The 22,334-nt window shown below is 33.4% G+C and overlaps 1 long non-coding RNA gene across 1 annotated transcript in view; it reads right to left on the bottom strand.

Annotated features, from left to right (window-relative positions):
- Nucleotides 1-2,936: 2,936 nt before the first annotated feature.
- LOC309628741 overlaps nucleotides 2,937-22,334 on the bottom strand; it is an 83,245-nt gene continuing 63,847 nt past the window's right edge. The window contains exon 3 of the long non-coding RNA XR_014244689.1: nucleotides 2,937-2,947. This is a non-coding gene — a long non-coding RNA (uncharacterized lncRNA). The remainder of the gene's footprint in view (nucleotides 2,948-22,334) is intronic.

Raw genomic sequence — 22,334 nt, 5'->3', positions numbered from 1 at the left:
CTTTAAAAATAAAATTATGTTAATCCCCAAAATGTCTAATACAAACTATTAAACTGAACCTACAATCCTGAAGATGAAGATTAACAAAAATCTCAGGCCAGTAAGGGGGTGAGCAAAGTGTTATTCAAGAATTGGTGAAGCAGGACAAATAGCATCTTGCATTTATAGAAGGGGCCTATTTGAATTTTTCACATTGTTATCTCCTCCTTATCTCTAAAGTTATTTATATCTTATTGAGAGGAGTTAGTACTGATCAAAAGAAATATTTCTGAATAGCTAAAAAAAAGATAATTCAAGTATTGACATAGCTATAGATATTCAGAAGACCATGGATGGAGAATAGAAAGAGGTCAAAATTAGAAGTTATTCAAAATATCTAGCAGAAACTATTGAACCACTTGTATCAACTTTCTAACAAAAAAAATTAACCCCAAATTTGCTTTAGATATTTATATAAAATTTAATGTCCATTATTTTAATCCACTTACATCCCAATCCAGGAAATGATTACAGCCTAAGAAAACAAACAGCTTTACTCTTATTGTATAAGCATAAATACTGTATGTAATTAACTATATAATCATGTGATTGTATAGTCAAAAGAGCTCCTAGCTTTCTGAAAGCCAAGGCAGAAATGTAAAAATGGATGAGTTTAGTGGTCCACATAAGAAAGGAAGAGGCATAAACATTTTTAAAAACAATTAAGATAATCTCTGTTGATTCACAACTTAGAATTTGTCTGTATTTCTCACAGGCAACAGGAGAAAAACGATGTAGCTTAGTGAAAAGATTTTAGCAAGTTTAACCAATACTTTTACTTTGCATCTACTCTTAAACCTTGTCCTTTGATCCAGCCTTCTTATTTTCTCTTTCTTCTTTCCACCATCATCAAAACAATGCAAGGTTAGTGTTAACCTTCCTCTGAAAATGATGGAGGAAGTGATGCCTGAACCCTAATAGCCGAGCTTCTAAATCACGCTCAGCAGTGGGGATGGGGGCAGTGGGAGAGTGGGAAAATGGGTGAAGGTAGTCAAAGAATACAAACTTCCAGTTATAGGATGACTAAGTTCTCGGAATGTAATGCACAGCATGGTGATTTTAGTTAGCAATATTTTGTAGTATACTTGAAAGTTGCTAAGAGAATAAATTTTAAAAGTTCTCATCACAAAAAAAATAAATAAATGTGAGGTGATGGATGTGTTAACTAACTCTATGTGGTAATCATTTTGCAATATATACATGTATATCAAATAACCACCTTAAACTTATACAGTGTTACATGTAATTATATCTCAATAAAGGTGAAAAGACAAAGAAAGCATCCAGACCGGATGCATAGTATTGTGGTCTAATTGTGACCACTGGGCTTCATCTGATTGAACTGCTACCATTTTGCTGCAATTATGGGTTTCCTGACCTGAGTGTCTGGGTTCAAGAACTTCTGTGGGCCTTAATTTAAGAAACAAAGCTTAAAGTGCCTGCTGCTTCCTTGACTCTGCCAAATACCTAATCCCCTCCTAGCTTTGGATATTGTGCTATACTTATTTCCTGGTTGCTGTAATGTTGGTCTTCAATGTTAGCCTGAACCTGGGTTTCTACTGTTCATATATAGGACTAAAGGATCTCAAGGGCATCCTGCCTGGATGCCTAAATATGGGCTGCTCCATGTGCATCCCTGAATCTTGTTTTCTGCCTGCAAGTTGGTATCTGCTGCTGAATCAACTCGGCCCTTAAAGGTTTCTTGGGCTGTGATGTTAAAAGTGAGGCAACCTTGGACTCTAATATTCTTCATTTGGCTTCCAGCTGGATTCAGTCAACTGACTTTTATAGTTGATAAAGCTCTCATCTCTCCTGCCACATTTTAGTCCTTATTTTAGCTTAGGTAACCTATAGTATCTGATTGCCTGATCTTGAGACTTAAAAAACATTAAATAAGATGATAGGATGTTTTATAGATATTAAAGATCACTTGATTTTACAAGTATCTAGAGATCAATGAATAAATAAAAGAATAAATAATTGAATGTCATAGAGTCATCATAACATGTGTTTCATTAAAGATGTGAAGTACCATAAAATTGATTTAATATACCACTGTTCTCATACACTGAAGATGTAAAGACATGATTATATTTGTTTAAAAGAAGCAAAGCTTTTTCTTTTAAAATGTCATAGCTTAGATTTCAATAACATTATTCAACTTTGCACACAAAAGACTACATGCACACAAGCTTTTGTGTTCATTCTCAGAAGTAATTAAAGTATTTATATATGTTATATGTACATTTATATACATACACAGATACACACACATATATATAAATAACTTTCTAAAAATAAGTTTCTAAAAATAAAAATTATTTCTAACATTAGATAAAGGAAGGCTCATTCTAGGTAACATTCAATGCTTATGAGGAACGGAAAAAAAAGTGATCTAAAATAAGACCTAATATTTAGAGGAAATACAATCTTATATGCATTAATTTATTGCTTATTTAAAAAATATCATCATATAAATAATCTTTTTGGGAGAATTTTGTCATAGTTTGTGGTATAAATGGGATAATAAACAGGCACTAGTGAAGAATATATATTTTATTATCACAAAGATGTAATTCAACTTTCTGCACAAAGGTAGAGTCCAAGGGGGAGGGGCCAGCCTCCCTTACCTTATAGTCCCCAAAAAGACACCAGTGCTGTAGATAACAGTATTTTCAATGTAAAGATCATGGAAATCCTTCCAGAAACTCCACTTACCATTCTCAGGAGATATGTATATCCTCCTAGCACTCCCCAATTGTTCATAGACTGTGCCTCCATGTGTATTAGTCCAAGCAGAAGGCATCCCTTGTGTATTTTCTCCCAGAATGAATAAGCCCTAAGATAATTTCCCAGGTCTACCATCTTGCTAACAGACTCCAGCCACATGTCAGTCTGAGTTGCATTCCTAAATATGGGATAAATTAGGAACATACACATGTGCAAAAGCAAACATGAAAAGTGACCTATTCAGCCTTAAGAGAGTTCATTTATGAATGTGGAACTTCTTGGTTATTTGAATAAATAACTTTACTATGTAAGATATGTAAATTCAGAAGTAAATATAAAATGACTTAAAATCAACATTCAATCTTTTTTGAAAAATATTTCTTCCAGATTTACTGCTTACCAATAATAGAAGTAGAATGTGCCTATATGTATTGATTACCTTTTGCTGCTATAACACAGTCTCAGAAATCTAGTGACTTACAACAAAAGTTTATTCTCTTACAGTTCTGGAGGTCAGAAGTCCAAAATCACTGAGCTAAAGTCAAGGTGTCAGCAGGACTGTTTCCTTCTGTAAACTTGGGAGGGAGACTCTGTCTTCAAGCATTTTTGGTTTCTAGTGGTTGCCTATATTCTTTAGTTGGTGGTCTCTTCCTCCATCTTCAAAGGGCATTGCTCCAATCTCTGCTTCAGTCATCCGTTCCCCTTTCCCTTGACTCTGATTCCATGTGCATTGCTCTTATAAGTACCACTGTGATTCGTTGGACCAATCTGGATAATCTCTCCCGTCTTAATGTCCTTAATCTTATCTGCAAAGACAACTTTTGCATATTTGGTAACATTCACAGGTTTTAAGGATTAAGGCATTTTGGGGGGCTATTTTTCCTACCATGACAGTTGTATAGTTTATAATTATAAATGGACACCATGACATCAATAACAGCTCTACTCATAATATTTAAGAAAGTTAAATAGAATATGACTAAAAAGAAAATAATTTAAAAGTAATATTCACACTATTATCTGAGGAAACATATAAATGATATTATTTTCAGATCATAGTGATAACTTACTAAAATCCTAAAAGTATATCTATCTTACAACAAAATATCAAAATTGAGAAATTATAATATGGAGAAATTATCTAAATGATACTAATATCAGGTAATTACTTCTTAATTTTAGTATATTTCAATATAATTTGAAAGCAGATCCACAGGTTCTCCTTAATGAAAGCAACACAGTGAACCTACTAGACAGATGTTTTAAACTGACTAAAGTTCTTAAAGCTTGAGAAATGTGTTAATAGAAGTAATTATTAATTGAATTCTAGCATTTAGTTTCCCTAGCTCCCAATATTACATTCTAAGTGAGAGATTCTCACACGTCTTGATATTAAATTTAGCAGCTAAGACCCTGAAATATAATTTAGCTTATTAGAAAATTTGCCCTTTGAAAAAGTAGGGTAAGAAGGAAAGGGAGAGGGAGGTGGAGAGAGAGAGGGAACTTATTGATAAGGTAAAGTTTTAATCTTGCTAGGGATTTTGTATCTTCATATCAATGGCTCTTGGCCCAGATCCACTCAATAAATGAGTGAATTTATTTTTCTATAGCCATGAGTACAGATTTGTTTTTTCTTGTCTTGTTTCAATTTCAAGCAGAAAGAGTTAATAGAACACTATCTCAGGCTGTGTGTAAGTGTATCCTTGAGTGCTTATGAAGTACTGATTGTTTGAAATATTACTAATTAAATTGAATTGAAAAGGAGACCTAGTGCCTATTCTAACTGATTTTAAAAGTTATCAAATATATTTTTATATAGAATTGTTAGAATAAAGGTAAACTAAGAATATAAGTGCAACTTTTATTTAATTATTAATGTATCAATAGTGGAAAGCTGGTTAAAAAAATTTTGTTTAATAACAAAATAGTCAATTCTTGAATATGCTTGCTCTTTCACTGTCCTTCGTTTCTCCTTTTTAGAATATGCATCTGTTTAAGAGCTTATCCTTTAGATGTTACATTTTAGGAAAACGTTTGTAAAACAGATTGTGATGAAGAGTTAATTGTTATTCATGTAAAAGGGATATTTCTTGTTGTAAAGAGTGTTTACTACAACTGAATTATCAGATGATACCTGAAATGCTGTGTAGAGATATTTTTTAATATTTTAGGGAATCTAAAAGTTTTCACTGAAACTAGAAAGCTTAACCATCTTTGCAATACTCTTTCATTAGTCCTTTCCTCCAAAACAGGCCCCACAACATATTTCCTAATGTCTGAAACCTAATAACATGGCTACAAAAACCTTTCTAAAAGAACAACTCTAAATAACTATAAAAATAACTGGATTAACCTTCACCACTTCCACACTGTTACTCTGAGAGCTATAATTGCCTCCTATTCGTTGCCACTGCCTTAAATATTTTTGGAATATGACATGGAATAAAAATGCATCTGCATTCATATTCATGAGAAAATACCCACTAACTAAAACAATATATGTATGTAATATGACCCACTGCCAAGTTCTTTTCATTTAGGTGAGATTGATATTATTATGTGCATATTTGTAACCAGAATGTTCTGAGTGGTTCAGTGAAAACATGATTTTTCAGTCCTGAAGTCATTTTTTTCCATCCCTCTTGCCACCTCATAAATAACTAGTTCCTCTCTTTTTAATTTGAGGAGGTAGTATCCTTACCCTACACTCAGTCCCATAAATCAGGAAGTGAGGGTCAAACTTGCCTTCTTCTTCTCTCTCATTCCCTAGATTTAATTGGCTGCCAAATCTTATCATTTCCTTATCTTTAATATTTCTCTATTTCATCTACACCTGCTGGTACTCATTTAGTTTCATCCCTTATCATCTCTTACTGTTCTTCTTATTTTTTGATTAGACATCTACATGGTTTTGTTCTATTTCTGTATCTATTCCAAGTTATTGCTCTGTTGGTCTTCATGTTTTCACCTTGCTTTAAACACTTCTTTTGTTCTCAATCATATGTACTAGTATTATCTAAATTGCTGATTTTAGTCCAAAAGTGGATTATAAAATTTGTTTCGTGTTTCTCAACCAACTTTTTAATGAACTATAAAATAATAAAATTTAACAGAAGAGAAAAAGAAATAGAGTAAGAATAATTTTGTGAATACACACTTCCACATTCATCTGTTTAAACATGTAAAAAATATTTTTCAATGTGCTTACCATTCAAAAGTATTAAAGCCATGGACTTGTACCAATCATTAAAGCTTCTTACCACAACATAAAGACCCTTCATGGTGAAGCCTGTGACCAAATGCTCAACTTCATTTCTTGTAACTGTGCCTCCTTGTACTGTCCTGAAATCCTGTACTAATCATAATTCCTTAACCAATTGTGATTTATAGACTGATTCCATACTCTTTTTAATGTCTTAGCAAGGACACTATCTCTATCAAGATAATATTCTATGCATTGGTTTTCAAACTTGAGTCTGCATTAGAATTACTTAAAGTTTGTTCAAATGCAGATTATTGAGCCCAAATTCCCAGAAAGTTAAACTGAGTATATCTGAGGTTGGGCCTGAGAATTTGCAGGTGATGCTATCATTGCAGTTCCAGGCACCACAGTTTTAGTCTCACTGTTCTGTAGCCAACATCTTAGTCACGAAACAGGACAGGTGTCTCTTGTCTGGAGTCTGACTTTGAGCATGTTTTTATTATAGATATATCATGTTTCACAGAGTCATTTGTTATAGTGAAATTGTATTTATTTTTATGACTCCCTATAGATAGCAGAAATAAGATGAATTCTATTTTGGAGCAGGCAATATAAATTTTCCTTTATCTGGACCACCTAATTAATGCAGAGCATATAGTAGGTGCTAAAAGTTCTTTATTTAAAGAATGCCTTAATGAAAAACTTAATTTTGAAGGCTTTCACCATATTTATGTTTTTAAACTTTTACTTTTCATACATTTAAAATATTCAGCAGAAAAAAGTCATGATGGTATGCTGAATGCAGTTATAGTGTCCAAACATGTCAGGTAGTAATGAAATGTCTCAGAGATAAAGAGACATTTAACTCCGAGCACAGAGAATTATTTCTTGGTCCCATTACTTATATATTTATAATAATGAGAGATATCATTAAGACACTTTGAGAAGATACTCTGAAAGTCAGTTTAAATGTCAAACAAAATTTTTAAAAATCTAAGGTTAAAGAGGTGAAAACATATTTGTAATGAAATTTAAGTTAATGTCATAATACTTTTCAACAGTGTTACAAAGTTCAGTCAAATGTCTGTACAAATAATATTTTGAAAGAAAGAACAGTATGAATCAAGTATACTTTTAAGAAATTGAAAGGGGCTGTGTGTTTTACTTTTATAAATTGGACTTCATTGACAGATTCTTTGCAGTATGAACAAACCATCCTTGCCATTATATCTCCTACTATCATTATCATAACTTCAGATATGTAGCTACAGATCAAACGAAAGGTATAAAACATATGCAAAAACCATTTAGACCTCATCAACTCACACCTGTCAAAATGACTATCATCAAAAAGACAAGCAATAACAAGGGTTGGGGAAGATGTGGAGAAAAGGAAACCCTTGTGCACTATTAATCGGAATGTAAATTGGTGCAGCAAATGTGGAAAAGAGTATGCGGATCCTTCAAAAAACACTACCACACGATCCAGAAGTTCCACTCCTGGGTGTTTACCCAAAGAAAATAAAAACACTATTTGGAAAAGATATATGCACCCCAGTGTTTGTAGCAGCATTGTTTGCAATAGCCAAGATATAGAAGCAACATAAGGACACATGGACAGATGAATGTATAAAGAAGATATGAGATTATCTATCTATCTATCATCTATCTATCTATCTATCTATCTATCTATCTATCTAATGGAATTTTACTCAGCCATAAAAAGGAATGAAATCTGGCCATTGGCACAATATGGATGGACCTGGAAGGTATAATGCTTAGTGAAATAAGTTAGACAGAGAAAGACAAATATTGTATGTTTTCTGTTATATGTGGAATCTACAAAACAAAACAAATAAATATAATGAAACAGAAACAGACTCACAAATACAGAGAACATACCAGTGGTTACTGGAGGGGACAGGGGTGGAGTAGGGGGGCAAGATAAGTGAATGAGGTTAGAGGTACAAACTACCAGTTATAAAATAAATTAGTTACAAGTATGTAATGAACAACACAGGGAACATTGACAATATTTTACAATAACTTTATATGGTGCATAATCTTTAAAAATATCAAATTGCTCTGCTGTACACCTGAAACTAATATATATTGTAAGTCAACTATACTTCAATTGAAAAAAAATCCAATTGGGCCTCATTTGAATATAAGTAGGAATTATAGTCTTTAGATTATGAAGATTATGAAAAATCCAAAAATTAAATTAGACAACTTAGTGGAAGAGAAATTTATAATTCTTTATGCCTAAACGAGGGGTGAAAACTGAAATAATTAAAGAATTCTGTAAGGTTATGAATTGGAAAAAAGTTTTAATTGTGGATATCATAATCCACTCTAGTCATTTAAGATATAAATTAATTTACTAAGATGTATGAAAGCAATGGGAGATCCCAAGCATTTCCAGGAAAATGGAAGTATGCAGCCGCACCATATCACCAACAGAACCAGTGTGTCTGCTCTGATAGTGAAGTAGCAGAATTTGAAAGCTGCAAGCGGAGTTGTTGGACTCAATCCACACTGCCTCTGCTATAAAAAAAAAAAATTGCTGAATCTGAAAGTCTGCTGCTAAATAAGGAGCAACATACCTGATCATAAGCAATCACCTGATTTGTAATCAAGGAGAACACCTACTGTAATTCAGTGGGTGATGGATTTATTTTCAATAACTAGTACACAGCCAAGTAGACATCTACACTGAAACATATGTAAATAAACTGTAATCCCTTCTTCACACCATACAAAATTATTGATATCAGATGTATAATAGACGTGAACATGAAAGCTAAAAATAAAAAAAGAAAAGGAAAGGAAATAAATCAACCTGCTTGAAGAAACCATGAGTTTACATCACCTGTTAATAAGATTTTTAAAACAAGATAAAATGTCCAAAATAAAAAGACAGATAAAATGGATTTCATTAAAATTAAGAACAAATTTACATCAATGGATTACATTAAAAGACTGAAAGGCAACCCACAGAACTAGAGAAATATTTTCAATTGATAAAACTGAAGAAGGCTTGTATACAGACAATATCAAATATGGCTACACATGAACAAGAAAAGGCTATAAACACAGCTTCGTAAAGGATAAATTTATTGAATGGACACTTTAAAAGAGAGGAAAATAAATGACCTATAAATGTTTTTTGAAAGGTACTCAACATCATATCTTATCATTATTCATAAGATAAATTCAAGCTAAACCCACAATGAGATACTAATACACACCACACTAGCAAGCATTTAAAAAAGACAATTAATAACAAATGTCATTGAAAGTATGAAGCAATAGGAACTTTTACATTGATGGTGGAAGTATAAATTGGTATAAACCACTAAGATAAATATTTATACACTTTATGACTCTACAATTCCACTTCAGTCTTTTAAGGATCCAGGAGACTTGGAATAATTACTATTCTATCTGGAAGAAAATAACATCATCACACTCTCTGAATCTTGGACCCTGAAAATTCATGCTTGCTTTTGAACTCTTGATTGCTTTCAAACTTACTCTTTTTTTTTTTTTTTCTCCTCAGCATTTATGTTTTTTTCTCAGCATAAGGTTTGGTCCAAAATGACCTAGGCTATCACTGAGAGAAGGTTTAAATACCTTTTCATACTGCGAAAATTTAGAATTAAACAAAGAAATCAAACTCATGTTGTAATGCTTTGTATTCACTTCTGACAAAGTGCATGCTTTATACTTCACATGGTTGTAATGTCTAGGGGAATTATGTCTAATTGAGAATCTGACACATAAGCCTACACTTAAGGGGTAGGAAATATCCCTGTGCTACTAGGAGGCGGGATCACTGGGGCCTTCTTACAGGCTGCCTACCACACATGAAATATAATACTTCTCAGGGAAAACACAGAAGACAATTTCTTCCCCAAGCATACAGAATTATCTGCACATTATGGCAAACAAATGGATTAAAAACAACAGCAAAATATCCTCTAATAAACATTGCAAAAATTGCAAATCAATCAATATGATATACCACATTAACAAAAGGAAGGATAAAAATTACATGATCATCTTAATAGACACGGAAAAAGCATCTGATAAAATTAAACATCAGTTCATGATAAAAACTCGCATCAAATTTGGTGTAGAGGGAAGATATCTCAACACAATAAAGATCATTTATGACAAACCCACAGCCAATATCATACTCAAAAGTGAAGAGCTGAAAGCATTTCCTCTAAAATCAGGGACAAGACAAGGATGCCCACTCTCACCACTTATTTAACATAGTATTGGAAGACCTAGAAAAGAAAAAGAAATAAAAGACATCCAAATGGGAAGGGAAGAAGTAAAACCATCACTATTTGCAGATGACTAACTATATATAGAAAACCCTAAAGTCTTCCCCAAAAAACCCCCAAAAAACAGAAAACAAACTATTAGTACTAATAAAAGAACTCAGCAAAGTTCCAGGATACAAGATTAATGTACATAAATCTGTTGCTTTTCCATTCACTAATAATGAACTTTCAGAAAGAGAAAGCAAAACGTATCATTTAAGTTGTATCAAAAAGAATAAAATACCTAGGAATAAACTTGACCAAGGAGGCAAAAGACCTATACTCTGAAAGCTATAAAACATTGATCAAGGAAATTGAAATGATACAAAGAAATGGAAAGATATTCCATATTCTTGGGTTGGAAGAATTAATATTGTTAATATTTCCATACTACGCAAAGCAATCTGAAGGTATAATGAAATCTCTATCAAAATGCCCATGATATTTTTCACAGAACTAGAACAAATAATACTAAAATTTATACAGGCCCACAAAATACTCCAAATCACCAAAGCAATCTTGAGAAAACAAAACAAACAAAAATCTTAAGGTATCATGCTCCCTGACTTCAGACTCTACTACAAAGCCAAAGTAATCAAAACAGCATGATACTGACACAAATACAGACACATAAATAAATGGCACAGAATAGGAAGCCCAGAAATATACCCACTCACCTATAGTCAATCTATGACAAAGGAGCCAAAAATATACAATGGAGAAAAGACCACAAAAACTGATGTTGGGAAAACTGGACAGCTATATATAGTACAATGAGATTAGAACATTTTCTAACACCATATACAAAAATAAACTCAAAATGGATTGAAGACCTAAAAGTAAGACCCGAAACCATAAAACTGCTAGAAGAGAACAGCAAAACACTCTTTGACATAAATCATAGCAATATATTTTTGGAATTGTCTCCTAAGGCAAAAGAAATAAAAGCAAAAGTAAACAAATGGAACCTAATTCAACTTAAAATCTTTTGCACAGCAAAGGAAACCATTCACAAAAGGAAAGACAACCTACTGAATGGGAGAAGATATTTGCAAATGATGTGACTGATTCAGGGTTAATATCCAAAATATGTAAATAACTCATAAACTCAATATCAAGAAAACAAACGACCCAGTTGAAAATGGGAAGAAGATCTGAATACCCATTTTTCCAAAGAAGACATAGAAATGGCTAACATGCACATGAAAGGATGCTCAACATTGCTAATCATCAGAGAGATGCAAAGCAAACTATACCATAGTATATACCACAATGAAGTATCATCTCACACTTGTCAGAATGGCTATCATCAAAAAGATCACAAATAGCAAATATTGGCAAGAATGTGGAGAAAAGGGTGCCCTTGTACACTGTTGGTGGGAATGTAAATTGGTGTAACCACTATGGAAAACAGTATAGACAGTCCTCAAAAACTAAAATTAGAGCTACCATATGATCCATCAATTCCACTCCTGGGTATATCTGAAAAACTAATTTGAAAAGATACATGCACCCCAATGTTCACAGCAACATTATTTATAATAGGCAAGATATTGAAGCAACCCAAGTGTCCATCAACAGGAAAATTTATAAAGAAGGTGTGATATATATATATATACAAATGAATGTTACTCAGACATAAATAAAGAAAAAATTCTACCATTTGCAACAATGTGGATGGATCTAGTTAGTATTATGCTTAGTGAAATAAGTCAAAGACAAATACTGTATGTGTTATCACTTATATGTGGAATCTAATACATAAAGCAAACAAATGTATATAACAAAACAGAAACAGACTCACAGACACAGAAAACAAACTAGTGGTTACCAGTGGCGAGAGGGAAGGGGGAGGGACAAGGTAGATGTGTGAGATTAGAAGATACAAACTATTATGTATAAAATGGTTAAGCAACAAGAATATATTGTATAGTACAGGGAAATATAACCATTAACTTGTAATAACTTTAAATGGAGTATAATCTATAAGTATATTTAAACACCATGCTGAATACTTGAAACTAATATAATATTGTAAATCAACAATATTTCAATACAAAAAAAAACCTTGGCAGAGATATTTGATAAATTTGATTATTACTGTCCTCCTAGGTTTACTGTGATGGGCGCATGATAGTCATAACTTTATAGGTGTCAAATAAATAGGGAAACCACTTGTAAGACACTCAAGTACATTGCCAGTTTGTTGCCTGAACTCACTGTATTGAATAGAAGATATGCCTGCATGGATTGAATAAAAGAGAGAAAGACAGATGGAGTCCACGTGATATTTCTGCCATCTCACTCTCCAAATAGTTTATGATTTTTCCACATCATTATGGTGTGACCATAAGTCTTTTTTCTTCTGCCCCATTCTGATAGTTTCCGAGACTGGCAGGGAACTTTGAGACATTTACATTCCAAAGGCACACAACTGTAGATTAATCTTTAATTGTGACATGTTTGTCTTGAGAATTGTTCTGGCACAATATCTTTTTCCTCCCCTATTCCCATGTTCCATTCCCACCCAAGCATCCATCTATCCTTTTGCTAACCTACACTGCTCTATGCCTCCATCTGTGGTTATAAGAATTTCCCCTAGTGAAACATATTTTCAGTTTTTCTGTACCTTTCTTTGTATAAATGGAGATTGCCTAACTCATTCACCCAAGTTTGGGTCTAAGATTAATAAGGACCAGGTTTATAATTAACTAGTCAAGATGCCTGCTGTTTGTGAACCACAAACTCTAGTACTTCAACCCAAACACTCTGCAACACATGTAGGGACCTTGAGTATTTTAAGAATCCCACAAATAGCAAGACATTTGGCAAACATCCAAAACTATAAGATCAGCTATGAATAAGCTGAATGGGGATGAAAAATGTAAGAGGAGAGTAGAAAAAGTTGGGTTTTCAGCTTTGTTTGATACATGTTTTATAACATTTTCCTTTGTTAAGAGGAGAAATAAGTATTTTGAATGAGAATATTTAAACAACATGTCAGTATATTCTACATGTAAAGTCAAATGTTAAACACAGGATTGACATACATTTTAATTCTGTCACAATGGAAATTTTTTCATCCGAATAATAAGTATTAAATATCTCTCTAATAATTGACTAGTCAACAAATACTCAGTGTATATCTGCTATGTGACAGATCTTGTATTAAGTATTGGCAACACAAGGATCACAAGAAAGAAATCTGTACTTACCTGGCTTATATTTTAATGCAATTCGAATCTACTAAGTCAAGGTGTATAAATAATTATTGAGCGTGCTACTTCAATAAGTAGAGACCCATAGTTTTGAGAAAGAAAATCACAAATGCTGGACAGGAAATATTTAAAATGTTTTGTCATGTTATGAAGTATCAAGAACACCAGAGGAGCCATACTATAATAAATACAAACTTAATATACAGTCACATTTTAAAATATATGTATTAAAACCAAAATAGATATTCTGACATCTGAAATGTAAATCAAAGGTTTTGCATGGAAAGAGCTTAGGAGTTGCCTACTACCCTAACAACAACTAAAAAGGTGAATAGCCTGAAAAATAGACACTCTTCTTTTCTATAAGAAAGGGGAAGACACAAATCAGACAGCTGTCCCCATAATAGCAGAGACAGATAGCTGAATACAAGGAGTCATGGCTTACCAGGCACAGGACCCATTACCACAGTAGGAAATCCTCTGAGAGTTAAAAATTCCAGGGAGACACACTCATTAGGCAGTCTCCTCAATTTTGTGAGAGGGATCTCCACAGGCATTACAAGGTTCTCACAGTAAATATTTGAGGGAAAATCCCCTTGTACTTGAGGCAGTGGTAGAGGAAAAAGAACCATTTGTAAATATACCACAGCTCTTTGTTCTTCTTGACAAAGCCTGCCCTAAAGGGAAACTAGTTAATCAGTGCCTAAACTACTGGAGAAATATCAGAGACCTATTGATCTGGGGAAGGGAAATATCCACTTCCTGCCCACTCTAGACATCATGTTCAACTTAACGGGGGAGAAAAAAGAAATTGAGAAACACCTGTGAAGTTCACAGTCCAGGAGCATAAGCTCACTAAAAGACAGAGATCTAAACATAGGACCACAGAACACTTTCTCTCCCCTCATAGCTTACCACCACAGTGCTAAAGGTCTGCTTATAGAAGTTTATTTTTTAAATCTACTACATCATGTCTAACCAACAAGAAAAAAATTATAAGGCATGCAAAAGGCAAAAAACACAATTTGAAGAGATAGAGCAACCATCAGAACCACATACGGCAGGGATGTTGGTTATCAGACCAAAAACTTGAAACAATCATAATTAATATGCTAAAGCCTCCAATGGATAAAGCAGACCGCATGCAAGATGGGCAATATAAGAAGAGAGACAGAAATTCTAACAAAAACAATAAAAGAAAAGAATGTTAGAGATTTAAAAAACTGTAACAGAAATGAAGGATGCCTTTCATGGGCTTGTATTAGTAGACTGTACACAACAGAGGAAATAATCTCTGAGCTAGAGGTTATATTCATAGAAACTTCTAAAATTAAAAAGAAAAAAAACAAACAAAGACTAAAAATAAAGGAACAAATATACAAAGACTGTGGTATAACTAAAAAAGTTATTACATATGTGTAATGTGAATGCCAGAGGAGAAGCAAGAAAGAAACAAGTAATATTTGAAACAATAATAACTGAAAATTTCCCCAATTAATGTAAGATGCCAAACCACAGATCAAGGAAACTGAGAGAATACCAAGCAGTATGGATGCCATAAAAACTACACCTTGGTATATTATTTTCAAACCACATGAATTCAAAGATAAAGAATAAATCCTGAAAGAATCAGAGAAAAATAGCACCATTCATATAGAGGAATATATAAGAACTACATCTGGCTTATCTTTAGAAAACATGCAAGAAGAGCATGCAGTAAAATCTTTAAAGTGTTGAGAGAAAAAGAAAAAATCCAACCTAGAATTCTGTACCTTCTGAAATTATCATTTAAGGGCAAAAGAGAATTAGAGACTTTCTCAGACAAAAAAAAAAATTAAAGAAATCTGTTAGGAAGATCCATCTTGCAAGAAATGGTAAAAGAATTTCTTTAAAGAGAGGGAAATAATATAGGTAACAAACTCAGAGCAACATAAAGAAAGAAAGAGCATCAAAGAAATCAAAGAAAGAATAAGTAAAGGTAAAATAAAAACTTTATTTTTTCTTATTCTTAATGTATGTAACAGATAACAACTATGTTCAAAATAATAATGTCAACATGGGTTCAATTATATATATACTGGTGCATGGTCCTATATAAGTGAAATGCATGACATCAATGATAAAAGACAGTAAAGAGGAATTAGTATTTTTTTCTTGTTATTATAAGATAGTCATGCTACTGTGAAGTGGTATAGTGTTATGAACGCATATTGAAAACTCTAGGTCAACCACTAAAAAACAGTTTAAAAAGTACAGTATATTATGTCAAAAAAGGAGAAAAAATGGAATCATACAAAATGTTAAATTAAAACCACAAAAAGCGGGACTTCCCTGGTGGCACAGTGGTTAAGAATCTGCCTGCCAATGCAGGGGACATGGGTTCGAGCCCTAGTCTGGGAAGATCCCACATGCCGTGAAGCAACTAAGCCTGTGTGCCACAACTACTGAGCCTGCATGCCACAACTACTGAAGCCTGCACACCTAGAGCCCATGCTCCGCAACAAGAGAAGTCACCGCAATGAAGAGTAGCCCCCGCTCGCCACAACTAGAGGAAGCATGTGCACAGCAACGAATACCCAGTGCAGCCAAAAATAAATAAATTAATTAAAAAAGAAAAAACACAAAAAGCAGAAAAGGAGTGGAAGACAAATATAGGAAGAAAGAACAAGGGCAATCAATACAAAACAGTACTGAATATGGTAGATATTCATCCAACTATACCAATAATTGTTTTGAAATTCAATGGTCTAAATGTATCAATTAAAAGACAGGGATCATCACTGTGGATCAAAAATCAATAGCCAGCTATACATTATCTTCAAAAAAATCAACTTTAAACATAAAGACACATGTAAACTAAAAATAAATGGTTGGAGGAAAATATACCATGTTTACACAAACTGAAAGAAAGCCAGAGTAACTATATTAATTTCAGACCAAGTCCATTTCAAGGTAAGGAAACTTATCAGGGATAAAGAAGGGCATTGTATAATGATAAAGGGTCAAATATTCAAGAAGATAAAAAATGTTAAAAATATGTGAAGAAAAAGCTAATACAATTGAAAAGAGAAATAAATGAATCCACTATCATAGTTAGAGACTTCAATGACCCTCTCTCAGAAATTGACAGGTCCAGTAGTCAGAAAATCAGTTAGGACAGAGTTGAATTCAATAATACCATCAATCAACTGGATATAATTAACATCTATAGACTACTTCATCTTATAGCAGCAGAATACACAGCTTCTTCTCAAGTTCATATGGAACATTCACCAAGATAGAACATATTCTGGGCTTTAAAGCACACGTTAACAAATTTAAAAGAATGGAAATCATACTATGACTGCTCTCACCTGTAATGGGATTAAGCTACAAATCAGTAACAGAAAGATAACTGGAAAATCTCACTATATGTAAGATTAAACAACACTTCAAAGTAACAAATGAGTTAAAGAAAAAAAGTCTCCAGAGAAAATTAAAGATATTTTGGACTAAATGAAAATGAACACACAACTTATCAAAATCTGTGGGATGTAGCAAAAGCAGTGCTTAGAGGGAAATTTATACCATTAAATGCATATATTAAAAAGAAGGAATATCTAAAATCAATAATCTACTTTCTGTCTTAGGACATAAGAAAAGAAGAGCTAATTAAATCCAAAGAAGGTAAAAGAAAAATAATAAGAATTAGAGCAGAAATCAATGAAGTTGAAAACAGAAAATCAGTAGAGAAAATTAATGATATTAAAATCTGGTTCTTTGAAAAGATCAATAAAACTGATAAGCCTCTAGGTTAGATAACTGTTAAAAAAAGAGAGAGGGCATAAATCACTAATATCAAAAATGAAAGAAGGGACTACACTACAAATCTCTTGGACATTAGAAGGATAATAAATGATTCTATAAACAATTCTATGCCCACAAATTAGTTAACCCTAGATAAAATATACCAATTCCTTGAAATATACATTCTGCCAAAATTCACACAAGGAGAAATAGAAAATCTAAATAAGCCTGTATCTATTAAAGAAATTGAACCAATAATTAATAACTTTCCAAAACAGAAACCACAGGCCCTGACGAGTTCATTGGTGAAATCTACCAAACATTTAAGGAAGAAAATATATCACTCCTCTATAGTCCATCACAGAAGCCAGAAACAGAATGAATACTTCCAAACTCATTTTATGAGGTCAGCACTACCCAAATAGCAAAACCAGACAGGCATTACAAGAAGAGAAAACTACAGACTGATATCTCTCATAAACACATCCTCAACAAAATGTTAACAGGTGGAAAGCAAAAATAAAAGAATTATACAACATTACCAAGTGGGATTTTTTTCTAGATATGCAAGGCTGATTCAACATTTGAAAATCAATTAATGTAATCAATCATATCAAGAAGCTAAAAGAGGAAATTCACTTTATCATATCACTAGATGTAGAAAAAGCATTTGACAAAATCTAACACCTACTCATTATGAAAATTCTCAGTAAACTAGGGTAGAGAAGATCTTCCTCAGCTTAAAAAGAATATCTACAAAAAAAAAAAATACTCCACAAGTATCATCATATTTAATAGTGAGAAACTCAAATCTTTCCCACTAAGATCAGATACAAGGCAAGGAAGTCCCCACTCACCACTCATTTTCAACATCATACTGGAAATCCTCCTAATGCAAGAAGACAAGAAAACAAAAGTTATACAGATTGGGAAACAAAATAAATAAAAATGTTTTTATTTTATTTGTCAAAACAGAGATAATTTTGTTCATAGATGACATTATCATGTATGTAGAAAATCCTAAAAAATTGATTTTAAAAACTCCTGGAACTAATAAGTGACTATAGCAAGGTTGCAAAATATACGGGTAATATATAAAAATCAACCCCTTTCTTATATACCAGCAATGACAAATGGAGTTTAAAATTTAAAAAAAGCATGAATGCATTTACATTAGCACCCTCCAAAAAGAAATGCTTATGTATAAACATAACAAAATATGCACAAGATGTATATGAAGAAAACTACAAAACTCTGATGAAAAAAAATCAAAGAAGAACTAAGAAAATGGAGAAATATTCCATGTTCATGGATAGGAGGACTCATTACTGTCAATATGTCAGTTTTGTCCAGCTTGATCTATTGTCAAGTTATTCCCCAAATCCCAGCACGTTATTTTTGGATATTTACAAACCAATTCTAAAGTTTATTTATAGAGGGAAAAGACCCAGAATAACCATTTCAATATTGAAGAATGCTGCCAGACATCAAGACCTACTCTAACACCACGAACATTAACACAGTGGTTTTGATCTGTTTTACTATTCTTTCCGTATTGGTGAAAGAATAGTAAAACAGATCAATGGAACAAAATAGAAAGCACAAAAATAGACGCATAAAAGTGTAGTCAGCTGATCTTTGACAGGAGCAAAGGCAATACAATGGAACAAAGATAGTCTCTTCAACAAATGGTGCTGGAACAACTGGACATCCACCTGCAAAAGAGTAAATGTAGGCACAGACCTCACATCCCTTACAGAAATCCACTTAAAATGGATCATAGACATAAACGTAAAATGCAAAATTATAAAACTAGAATATAACACATAAGAGTATGTAGATGACTTTAGTGTAGCAATGAATTTTTAGATACAACACCAAATGCACAATCCATGAAAGTAATAAGGGATAACCTGTACTTCATTAAAATCACAAACCTCTGCTCTGTGAAAGATAATGTCAAGGAATGAAAGACAAGCCTCACACTAGGAGAAAATATGTGCAAAAGACACATCTGATAAAGGACTGTTATCTAAAATATATGAAGAATTTTTAAACTCAACAATAAGAAAAAAAAATTGATTTAAAATGGGTCAAATACCTTAATAGGCACCTCTCCAAAGAAGACATGAGAATGGCAAATAAGCACATGAATGGATGCTCCACATCACATGTCATCAGGAAATGCAAATGAAACAATGAAAAGCTAACACTACATACCTATGAGAATGGCCAAAATCTGGAATACTGATGACACCAAATGCTGGTGAGGTTGTGGAGCAACAAGAACTTTTGTTTGTCGCTGATGGCAATGCAAAATTGTGCAGCCCTTTTGGGAGACTGGGGGTTTCTTTGAAAAACATGTGTACTTTACCATATGATCCAGCAATCTTCCTCCTTAGTTTTTACCCAAAGAAGTTGAAAACTTATATCACACAACAACCTGCATATGGATGTTTATAGCAGCTTTATTCATAATTGCTCAAACTTGGAAGCAACCAAGATGTCCTTCAGTAGGTGAATGGATAAATAAACTGTGGTACATCTAGGCAATGAAATATTACTCAGCACTAGAATAAAATGAGCTTTCAAGTCATGAAAAGTTATGGAAAAAACCTTAAATGTATATTACTGAGCGAAAGAGGCCATTCCAAAAAGGCAGCATACTGTAAAATTCCAACTGTATAACATTCAGAAAAAGGCAAAACTACAGAGACATTAAAAAAATTTGTGGTTGCCAGGGATTGGAAGGGGAACAGAGGAGTGACTAGGCGAAGCAGAAAGGATTTTTAGGGCAGTGAAAGTACTCCATATGATAATATAATGATGAATACATGTCAATATACTTTTGCCCAAACCCATAGAATTTATGATACCACAAATGAACTGTAATGTAAACTATGGACTTTGGGTGATTATGATGTGTATCTGTGTAGGTTCATCAATTTTATCCAATGTACTACCTTGATCAGGATGTTCATAAAGGGGGAGGCTATGCATGTGTGAGGATGGGGTGTATGGGAAATCTTTCTTCTTCCTCTCAACTTTTCTGTGAACCTGAAACTGTTCTAAAAAATAAAGTCATTAAAAAATGTCCAGTGTGAAAAAAATTTTGTTCTGTTTCTTTAATCTTATAAAAAATCAAAAATATTTTTTCCCGAATACTCAAGATCATGTTTGTTCAGTTTTAAGGAACAGTTTATGATGAGGATATTTTTAAAAATTAAATAATTTACTTTGTAGTTAAAATATATACTCAATTCTGCAACACAAAACTGCTGAATATTATTTGGTCCATGACTATATTGTGGAGAGAAATAAGGTATTTACATATATTATTGGTATATGGTTACCATAGATAGAATATAACATCAAGCCATCAAAAGGAGGGTACGGATGTTGGAATGGGAAGAGCTCAGGTCGGACATTCCACACGTGAAGTTCACAATATTTCTGAAGAGCTCTGAACTATTATACCTGGTAAATAAAACAATGAGACATACTACTACTCAGTATATCTGCCCTTGATCCTAGTAGCATTGCACAGACACTTAAAGAAAAAAATATCATGAGATGCTAACCCCACAGAAGTATAGTAAATGAAGGGATGTTTTAAAAGTCTGATGTGTATGACTGCAATTAACGTCTGAAGTATGCGGCAAGCTTATTTGGTTCTGCTTCTTTTACAAGAGAAATATCTTACTCTTCTCAGAGACAGCAAGAGTGTAAAAATGATGATTAATTTAGGGAAATTATTAATTTTAGGGAAATCTCAATAAAATGTAGTTGGGAGGCCAGAAGAAGGAGCTCTCATGTAGGTACCACTTGAGGTCAATACAGATCCCAAGAGGAAAAGACTTACAGTGCATCTCTGGCAGGAAATGACACTACTTTACTACCGCCAGCAGCGGGAAGAAAGATATTCTCCAGCTCAGCCAATGAGAGACTGTCAAACTCAACCAGTGAAAAGCCACTGTACCTTGAACTCCTAGTTTTCTCCAATGGACTTTTTGTGTATAACAGCCCCTCCCAACTTCTTCTCTATGAGTTTTCTCTCCTTTGTTTTATGGAACTTGCATGTGGCTCACCATAGCTGCATGTTCTGAACTGCAATTCTTCTCTGCTCCCAAATAAACCTGTTGCCTGTTATACTGGTAAGAAAACAAACAAACAAATAAAAACTGGCTATTTTAGGTTAACAATTTCCACTTGTAGATCCCATGAAAATAATTCTACCGGCGTGTGTGTTGTCATTAAGATGCGCAAGATATGGCTCATCCACTATGCCTCTTTTGGTGTCAAACTTTAAAAAATACTTTAAAAACACACACCGACCCCCTGACACTGCCCATCTCCAGTGCACACACATTTAAAGGAGGGACTTGAGAACAAGAAAAGAACTTGAAATCATTTGATATTAGAAAGAAAGAAGAAACTAGTCCTATTTTTGATTGCGAGAGAAATGATTTAAGGTGTCCTGAATGCTCTCATCCAACATAAAAGTCCTCTGTTTTGGAACATGGATTAGCCTTAGGTATTTGCTTCAATATGTAGTCTGGTCCCAATTATTGACAGATGCAGAGGCATAGATTTGGGTAAAATATAAACTTCATAAAAAGAGGTCCCCAAAGATGGATTGAGGCATTTTAGGACCTAGAATTCTTGATCACTGGTGAGCACTGGCCCTGTCTTCACACTCACAGCTAGAGTAACAGGCTGGAGTTAGGCTGGGCAGCTGTCCTTGGATTCCATGGCTGAGCTGCTTTGTAGGTGAAAGAAAATAGGGCATGAAACTACTTAGACAAAACTCAGAAAATAAACATTAACCCACTTTTGTGTTTAGAAATATATGGATTAAAATTCATTGCCTGAAGAAATTCCTTTACTACTTCCCTTTCAACCTTCTTGTTTGCCAAGTCTTTGTCATACAAAGATTATGTTTGCTGCCTTTCTTCGTCAGCTGGGGGCTGTATTCCTTTCCATGTGATTACACCTTGAGAATAAAAAAAACGTCCAAGGAAATAG

The sequence above is a fragment of the Balaenoptera borealis genome (genome assembly GCF_965194805.1).
Source record: "Balaenoptera borealis genome assembly, chromosome: 5".
NCBI lineage: Eukaryota > Metazoa > Chordata > Mammalia > Artiodactyla > Balaenopteridae > Balaenoptera > Balaenoptera borealis.
Note: the sequence above shows the minus strand (reverse complement) of the source record. Positions and strands in the feature narration are given on the sequence as shown.